This window comes from Alligator sinensis, unplaced genomic scaffold (genome assembly GCF_000455745.1).
Source record: "Alligator sinensis unplaced genomic scaffold, ASM45574v1 scaffold853_1, whole genome shotgun sequence".
NCBI lineage: Eukaryota > Metazoa > Chordata > Crocodylia > Alligatoridae > Alligator > Alligator sinensis.
The window spans coordinates 1,776,116-1,786,018 of NW_005842005.1; positions in this window are offsets into that span (position 1 = coordinate 1,776,116).

Sequence of the window (9,903 nt, forward strand, 5' to 3'; positions counted from 1 at the left end):
AAGTTTCTGCATGGGTAGTTGCCTTAAGATGTTTAGCCAACATGACATGGGGTGCTAACTTTGAACTGCTCAGAATCACTGCACTTTCAATCTTGGACAGTCCTCTGTTTGAATGCAGTATCCAACAAACATCACAGCACTTAATCGAAAGCTGCAATCTTTACAAATGCCTAGGCGGGGTGGATTAAATCCTCACTTTGAGCAATAATATCAGACAGTGGCTCACAGATTTGGAAGCTGATATCTGATGCCATACAAAAGAGAGGTTTCCTTGCATCTGATGCTCCACAGTTGCAACCCTTCCTCTTCCCCTACCTCCCGCCCATGTTGTTCTACTGCCCCAAAACACATGGACTCCTTCTCTACTTGTGACCCAATATTTTTTAGAAGATGACATGTGTCATTAGTGTTCTTTTTTTTCAGTTTTGTTAGAGCTTTCTCCCTCTGGTTCATCTTAGCTTTCCTGAAACATATGCACCGTTTCCATGGCACAGCAATATTCATGTTAGTGTATCATATAAAAATCACACAGTATTTTGAAAACAGTGTAATTTCTGTGTGGGTTACAGCAAAAAAGCCAGCCTGATAAAGACTGAGAACTGTTTGAAAATAGAACTTTTATATCCAAATTGCATTCACTCTAATGTTGAAATATATTGGGTTATGATGAGTTTGTGTTTGGCTAGGCTTCCTGCCACAGCTGTAGCCCTGGGAGGCCCCCAGAACTCCAAGTAAGGCTGCTGGGGCCAGCAACTGTGCTGGCCGCAGCCTCCCCTGCTCAACCTGGGGTTAACCTGCCACGCATGAGAGCACACATGGCACAGGCATTTCCCAGGGACAAGTAGAAGTGGCATAAAGTGTCCCCAGGGAAACAAATCTCCATGCTCATCTGGACACAGCCTAAGAGTGGTACATGTACAGCCCAAACTACAGTGAAAGGGTGAGTTATTTATTTATTTTACTCTCTTAAAATGTCAAGATTTAATGCTGCTTCAACCTTAGCTCAACTGTTTCAGTACAGGATCTTCATAGTTGCTTACAGAAGTCAGAGAGCATTTTGACAGATAATGCATAAATTCAGTTCCACCATGACAGAGTCTATCCAAGATATGGAAAATCCCTACAATATTGATAAGGGTATTCATCAAAGATTCCAAATTAATATTTTTTAAGGAGAAAAGTGTGTGTTTTTGGAATACTGTGACTACAGAAACCTTTAACAGATACAACGGTTTAATTTTTTTTTAAGTAAGTTCATTTTTAGATTAATACAGAACACCTACTTTCTCAAAGATAGAGTGTTATTGTAAATGAGAAAAGAATTGGGTGTCATAGAGGAAGCTGACCTTGGAAAACTGGGCCAGATTCATTCTTGGTGTAATTTCTTTGTTGGTCCAGGGATGAATTTTGTCCATGGTGACATTCAGATTTTTATCAGTATCTTTACTTAGGAAAGGTAAATGAGCATATAGGCTAAATACAAACAGTCAAAAAGCCCAAGGCTTAATCAATTCAATCTTCGCAGGTTAGCCTAAACTGCATAGATTGAACCAATAAACAAGTGAACAGACATTCACTTTTGAATTCAGAAATGCAGCTACATGCCTACAGTGGCCTAAGCCAGAAGCCAGGGGGAGACTGGAGCATGCCTCCCTGCTCACCTGGAGCAGGCAACTTGAGCCAAGGCTAGCCCACCCACCCTGCAAGGGGAGGTTTGCAGGCAAGATGCAAAGCATTCTAGGAAGCTGGGCAACTGAGAGTTAACTTGAATCTTGGAAGGGATCTGGGACAGAAGTTCAATAAACTGATTTAACTTAAATCAGTTAAGTCTGATAATGTATCTATCCAGGTTTATATTAAACCAGTTTCAGCCATTTTGAAAGCAGTTTATATGCACTGACCTTCTATTGTGTTACAGTTTTGAACTAGTTTCTGATTGCATATACTGATTTATATGTAATTTCTGCCTGTCCCCCTAGTAGATCTGCAGCTGTTTAATTTTAAACAACTATCTGAATGCCTAATATAATGGGTGTGCTAGCCTTTTAAATAAGTTCACCCAGGCAGAAAAGTATTAATTCTGACTTACATCCTTTGATCTTTTCAAATTCCAGTTGAATCATTATTGAACTGTTCACTGTATCTTTGGATAATACAACACTTCTTTTTAGCCCAAAGATAGGGGCGGAATCAATGGGTAGAGGACATAGATTTTTATTTGAATACTGTCTCTGCCTAAGAGGAAAGGGCAGGGAAAGGTAGCTAGAGAAGCTCAAAACATGAACAATAGCTGTTTTTGAAGCTCTTTAGGAAATTTTTGTTCTTGTGAATTAGACCGGCAGGTCATACCCAGTCACCATGTGAGAATGAAGCCAATTAATGTGTGTGTGTATATGTAGGTAGGGGTGTGTGTGTGTGTGTGTGTGTGTGTGTGTGTGTGTTTGCATGTGTGCATGTGACAGGTGAAAACTATAGGAGTTAAAGACCAGTCTGTAGATTTAGCAAATGAACCACAACAAAAAATCTGCTGCAGCGCTTCGGTCTCAATATCTGTACTACTTTGGAGACACTTACTTTTTTTGTTTGTTTGTTTTTATGCTTTATTTTCTAGGGGAGTTTTCTATTAGAATAATATTTGGTCCACCCAGGTATGTTTCATGCATGTGGAGGAAGAAGCTGGTAGGGGAGCACAACCTCTAGAACATATAGATAGCTATTGGCTAATTGCTTTAAGCAGAGTTTTATCTTAGTCAGAGAGAGAATGGGTCAGAGCTCAATGAAGTGAAGGTTCCCGAATTCTGACTCAGTTGGGTTTCTGGGGAAAATGACAATGATCTGTAAATTAGAGCCTTACAGGACTCTAGAGAATGGCTGTTTGAAATACTGGTGCACTTCAGATATGGACTGGAAAAAACACGCTCGCCATTAATGCAGCTGCAAAATTTACAGAGCATTCATCTTGTAACCCCAAACTGGCCTTTGCTTATACAGAGACCTAGCTAGACTCAGCTTAATCTATCCCCAGAACAGCAGGTATAAAATCATGAGCATAGTTAAATACAAAGACTTAAACGTGTAACTACCTGCTTTTTACATTCAATCAAAGAAATGAAGGAGAAAATCGAACTGCTTTTAAAAACTCAGGTCATGTAATTTGGGTTCTTTCCTGCATATTATAGGGGTTGAAGAAGCTTTTTCCTTCTTACTTGCACTCCCCTCAATCTTCTAATAAACATAAATGACCATAATTACAAGTTACATTCTTGTGCTCATACTTTTGTTCTGACTTCAGTAGTACTGATTGATAAAATATTGATGTTTAGCTGCTGGGTGGATCTTCCAATCAAATAGATTTGAAGTCTATCTTTCAATATTTGTACTGACTATTAATTGTGAATGCAAAACTAGAAAATGGGCTGAGGTCTTCATTAAAGATTGTCTTAAATTAATTGCTGACTGTATGCTTAGACCAATTAACTCTCTCTCCATCTTGGTTTATTCATTTTCCTTGTGAGGTACTCAGGAGAATTAACAATGACTTTCCTACAACCTTAGTGGCATATTTAATTCAGTTTTTTATCTTAACTCAAACTAGTAAAACTATGTATTACTATTATGCCTAGTGATACCACAGTCATAATATATGCAATTTTATGATCTGTATTGAAAGTTATTATATTATACATATAGAGAGAATTCCATCATCTCTCTTGGAAGTACATACAGCTGTAATCACAGTCACTTGAGCTAAAAACTTGTGCATAGTTCAGAATACTATAGCCACTGCCACACTATGAGAGATACTTTTTCCCTTGGTTTTTCATATATTTAAATAGTAGCCTCTTGTGTGGTCTTTGCTTAAGTGGCTGGCACTATACACTATGGTTGATAGGACTGCATAGCAGATGGAAATCCATCTATTTTCTAAGATTCAGTGTTGTAAATACTAGGGCTGTGTGAAACAGCACCATTTTGTTTTTACTTCCATTTCGCTGTTATGATGGGAAAGTGTTTCATTTCAAATTTCATTTTGTTTCAAAAGCACTGTTCCATTTTTTTCATCAAAACTGCCTTATGGGGGCATGAAGCCTGCCAAAGTTTAAGGAAATAGGTGCAGGGGTTTCTGGGAAACTGCACCTCCAATTCTTGAAAGCAAAACACATGTCAGTTTTAAGTGTGAAGGTACAAGGGGTGAAAAGAGCAGGCATGGTAGCCCCTGATGAGGCCATGACGCCTGCCAAGTTTCAAGGAGATAGATGCAGGGGTTTCTGGCAAACTGAACCTCAGGATGCTGACAAGCAAAAGTCACTGCATATATGAGTGTGTGTGTGTTAAGGTGCACTCTTACTGGCACTGGGGCCTCTACACAACACAGTAGTGTGCCCCAATGAGGTCTCCTCCTCCCCTACAGCCTCAGTCCAGTCCACCACTTTAAATGACAACAGGTAATAAGTAAGCAGCACAGTAGCACCAGCAGCATCTCAGGCAGTCAAACTGTCACAGAGCCTTTCTTTCTTTTCCTGCAGGACCTTCTTCTCCGGCAGCTGCCAGAGAACTCTCCCTGCCAGCCCCAGCCCTGGGACTTAGATATGCCCAGGGCCCTGTGTCCTTTCGGTCAGCTGACCGGGGATGGGTGACAGGGGTGTTGGTCTAAGGATATGGTCCTTTGAGTCAATCTAATCTGGTATTTAGACAAGGTCCTTTGGGTCAATCTAATCTGGTATTTAGATTAGATTGACCCAAAGGACCATAACTATATATTTATCTAACTATCTCATAAACTGAATAGTTAGACAAATATATCTTATCAAGCTTTCAGGTTGAAAAACCCTTTATCAGGCTGAGGAAGCCCCTGCAGTTGGTGTGTGTGCTCTTCCTGGATGGAAGGAATAGTAAAGAAGCCAGAGGCTGGCATGCAATGCAGGAAAGAAAGGCAGTCTGTGAAAATGGAAATGGAGGCATCAGGGGGTGAGAGGCAGGCTGGGGAATGGGGAGGAAGGGAGATGTATCAGCACAGGTAAAAGTGGAGAGGTACCTGGGGAATCAGATGTCCGGCAGGTTGCAGTGTGTCAGAATTCCAATGTCTATATTGAGTCCATGAGTTTCTGTACTGAGGAGGTTGATGAAGTGCAGTTCATAGGCTCATCTGTGAGAAGTGGTTTGTAAATTCAAACAAGCACTAACCTTTGCTAACCTCAACACCGAAAGCCAACTTCCAACAGCCCAAAACACACTGAATGGATCCAGGCCATGCCATGACAAGACATGAAAAAACTACCAACAGTATCTCCAGTATGGAGATAACTGCACAATATAATACATATATCCATCAGGGCATATATACAAGGAGACACCAGGCAACAAGTGCATGCCAGAATGAGCGCACACCAAAAATCTATCAAAGAAAACAACAGAACCCCACCTGTCTCCAATCTCTCAGGCCTGATCCTCAAAGGGAATTTATAATCTTGACACACTACAACCTGCCAGACATCTGACTCCTCAGGTACCTCTCCACTTTTACCTGCTACGTCCTCCTTCCCCACTACCCCAGCCTGTCTCTCACCCCATGACACCTACATTTCCATTTTCACTGACTGGCTTTCTTGCCTGCATTGCATGCCATCCTCTGGTTTCTTTACTATTTATTCCATCCAGGAAGAGCACACACACACCAACTAGATGCCTCCTCAGCCTGACAAAGAGTTTTAAATCCAAAAGCCCATGCCTCACAGATGGCATTCCAGGCAGCTAAGCTGAGCTCACTTGGAGCCTCACAACTCCACTGCAACCAGCAAGCCTCAGGCCTCTCAAAGGTCTTAGGGGTCTGGGCTTTCCCCAGCCAGGACTGTGCATGCGTGTGGTGGTTGGAGTTTATAAGGCACCTCCTACCCATCTTCCACCAGGGAGATCCTTGGTCCTAGCATTTCCTGGGACCGCTGCACTGCTGGCAGTCCCACCAGGGCTCCCGACCCTAGCAGGGTGCAGTTTTAGTGGTTATGCCATGACCTGGGGCCTCCTCTTTTCCCATAGTCCCCAGGCCATACCTCCAAGTTTGTCTTGGGACAGGAGCTCAGCAGGGAAATGTTCTTCCACTGCTGGCTGGTGATGCAATGAATGCTGCCTCCAGCTCTGAGAGCAGGGCATTAAATGGTTTAAAAAAAATGAAAAAAGGAAATAGGTGAGGATGGAGTGAGGAGGGTGGCACTCACTCCATCTGCAGGTGGAGCTTGGGGAGCCCCAGCAGCGGGAAGTTCACCTTGAGGAACACCAACTGCTCCACCAAACCAGGATCCAAGCAGGTGTGGTGTGGTGACACTACATCCCCAACGATGCTGAACACCTTCTCACTTGGAACACTGGTCGGTGGACAGGACAGGTGTTCCCGGGTAATCATGGCCAGATCCTGCCACATCTAGCTGCGTGTTGCCCAATAGGTCAAGGGGTCACTGTCCAGTGGCTCCAAGTCCTCAGAGAGATAGGTAGTCACCAAAGCCCCAGTGCTACCTTCCCGAGGCTGGGGTCTGTTGCATCTGGACCCCACAATGGAAGCCATGCCCTTGGCCTACATTGGCAGCAGCTGACATGCAGGAGGCTGCTGGTGCTGGTGCTTGTGCTGGTGGTGGAAGTGCTGGCACGGGAAAGTGGATCCCCCTCTTCCATGTCCCCTGGCTGTTAAGGTAGCTTGTCATATTTTATGCTTCAAAGTTGCACCTTTTTATAGAGTGGTGAATTATAATATTATTATAAACTTATAAACTTATTATATAAGTTTTCTTTTTCAGCCTAAATTTCTGTATAGCCTCATTGTTATCTGGACTTTTCATTTTCCTGTTGTTTACAATATCAGCTGGCCTTGTTTCTTGCAAGCAGCTTATGGCCTTGAGTTTGCTCGCGTGACGTTTCTTTCCTTTTCTTATCACTGTGAGAAGTTTTTCTACACAACATAGTAATTGTTTTGTTACTAGCTCAAATTAACTGAACTTGGCACTACTGAGCTGAATCAGAGCTATGAAATGATTGGATATGTTAATGAAAGGTGATAAAGGAGACCAATGGACAGTGCTTAAAGTAAGACACCGGAAAAAAGGCCAAATTAAGAGGTGTGCTCGTAATGGGTCTGTTGAACAAAGGAATATGCTGACAGAATAAAATATGGACAATATTTTGACTGCAGAGAGACCAATCTGAAAGCAAGGAGTCATCAAAGGAGTATAAAAGGGGGAGCAAGAAAGTTAAGTGTGCTGTTGTCATTATCATTTTCATCATGAATCCAGCTTTCCATACCTGTCTGGATTGTCCCAGCCAATGACGCACCCTTTGCTTCAGGAACTGAGTGGCGGTCTTTCTGTGAAGCAAAGTAACATCTGGGATTCGGTGAGATCATTGTACTAAGTGTTTTTCTCTCGCTGAATATAGAAACTGCTAAGATAATACTTATTGTACTAATAAAGTTAGACTTTGATTTTAGGACACTTGAGTTGTCTATGTTCGTATTTTACATTCCATTTAAGGGTTAATTGTGATTTAATGATCCCTAAGCACTATCTGCTGGTCAGTGGTGCGAACGTTGCCTCTGCCCTTCTGCCTCCCTGACTCTGTTCACCAGCACCTCTGTCCAGTGATTGAGGGTTTTGGTGCTGCCAGTGCACATGCTCCCCTTCACCCTCAAGTCACACATCCCTGCCAGCACATGGACCATACTGGACCACAACGGATTCAGCCATTTTTTGATGCCCTCCTTCAGCCGCTTCACCAGTCCCTGAACATCTGGTGACAGAGACTTGCCCCAGCCAGCAACATTGATCCCTGGAACTTCTCCATTTGGTTATCAAGCTCCTTGACTATGGGGATCACCTGGCTAAGGAGGACATCGCCAGTGCTGAGGGTCTCAGTGACCTCGAGGAATGGCTTGAGAACCAGCAAGATCTGGGAGATGGTATCCCACTCATTTCTTTTAGGGGGGCCACTGATACCAATTCCCCAAGCAAGGCCATCTCATGGATGGCCTTCTGTTGCTCCATCAGCCTCTCCAGCATCAGGTATGTGCAGTTCCACCAGGTCTCCAACATCCTGCATGGTTTTGTGTTGTGGGATACTCAGCTCTTTGTCCCACAGCATCTTCCCTCCCTTGATGCTCCAGTGGAAGTAGCCCGCCATCTTCCTGCATTTTGAAATGAGCTTGCTGGTGGTGCTGGCACTGTCACTGGCAGCCCTGTTCCCTTCCAAAGTGTCCCTGACTCTGAGGTGGAACTTGTGAGCCACACAGCTGATGCCAGCAAAGTTGGCATCTTGGATGGCCCTGACCATGTTGGCCCTGTTGTCAGTGACCATGAACCTCTGGGTGAGCTCGTCTTACCCAATGAGCCATCCCTGCACCATGTGGTTCATGGCCCCCATGATCTCCTTTGCCATGTGGGACTCATCCATCACCTCAGCTTGAAGGAGAGCCCACTGATGGCCTGACTGATGGCACCAGTGCCCTGTGAGGGAGAGGTAGGCATAATCTTCACCGCGGCTACTCCAGATGTCTGAGGTGAAGTGGAAGACCACCTACAGACCTGCCTTGCACAGCTCCTCCCTTGAGTACTCTCTGCATGCCTCAAACAGGGAGGGTAGCACACGTGCAATCAGGCACTTGGTAGGATGAGGCGATGAGCCACCTGAACCCTGGATACTCAACTAGGCTGGCCATCCAGAGCAAGCATCTTCCTGATACTCTGGGTGATCTTACTTGCCTTTGCAATGCACCCCCTCTCTGTCTGCCTTTGCCTCACTGTTCCAAGGTGGCCTGTCTCTCCTTTGGGGAGATGGGGGTTTTGGAGCAAGAGGGGGACTTCCCTTTGGGCATGCTCCCACTGGTGCCGGGCTGAAGAGGAGCAAGGGCAAGGGGGTGGTGCCTGCAGAGATGCATCAACATCCCTGTGGTGCCGTAGTGTTTCTCCTCCTTGCCCCAGCTAGTCTTACATCATTAGTGCACCCAGATAGCATACTTGGGATCATCTGCCATCTCAAAATGAACCTATACCACACTACCCGCTCACTTCTGATGTATGAGTATGGATCCTGCCTGATCCCCATTCTCAGCAGGCAGAGGCACAACAACAGGAAGAGCAGACTCAGCTGAGCCACTTGCCTCCACAACCTCAACATCAACCTCCTCCGAACTGCCTTCCAGGGAAGGAGACCTGGCTCTAGGGGAACTTTGAGAGGTGTGGAGCACAAACTAAGATTCCTTCTTGGCCCCCAGAATTTCTTTTGCTAGGGCGCTCAGGTCTCCTACTTCCAGACCCAGCTCCTTCTCTGGCACTGGAAGGCTCAGGCTGGGAACTGAAGCTGGGAGCAGAGGAGACAGTCAACAACATTCTGGTGCTGCTTGTCATGCTGGTGATTCTGGGGGTTATTATTATGACTGGTGTTATTGGAGGGGGTGCAGATGCAGGCGCTGGTCCCACCTCCTTACTGCCACTAGCACCAAAAGTAGCCTCATGCCTGCTAGTGCTAGGGAAGAGGCTGCATCTAAGTTTGGGGTGGGAGAGGAGAGGAATTTATAGCTCTCCCTCTGCCCCCTCTCCCTTCCCAGCCAGAAGATCTGGCACCTGCCTTTCCAGCATGCTTCATATTTTGTGTGCTTGAAACAAATGTGTGTTTGTGTGAGTATGTGTAAAAAAAAATTAAATGTATGTGCTTTGGGTGCTTTCCAGGCAAAGCACTGCTTTCTTTTTGTTTGGAGGAGGGGAGGAGAGGGGAAATAAGAACCAATAACAGGATTTTTGGGGAAGGGTAGGCAAGGGTAAATAAATAGGAAAGGACTGGGAAATGGCTACAACTTGGTAGCAGGGCACTACCAAGTGGCAAACTTACAGAATGATGCTGTAGTGCTCTCACTCTCTGCTGTTCCTG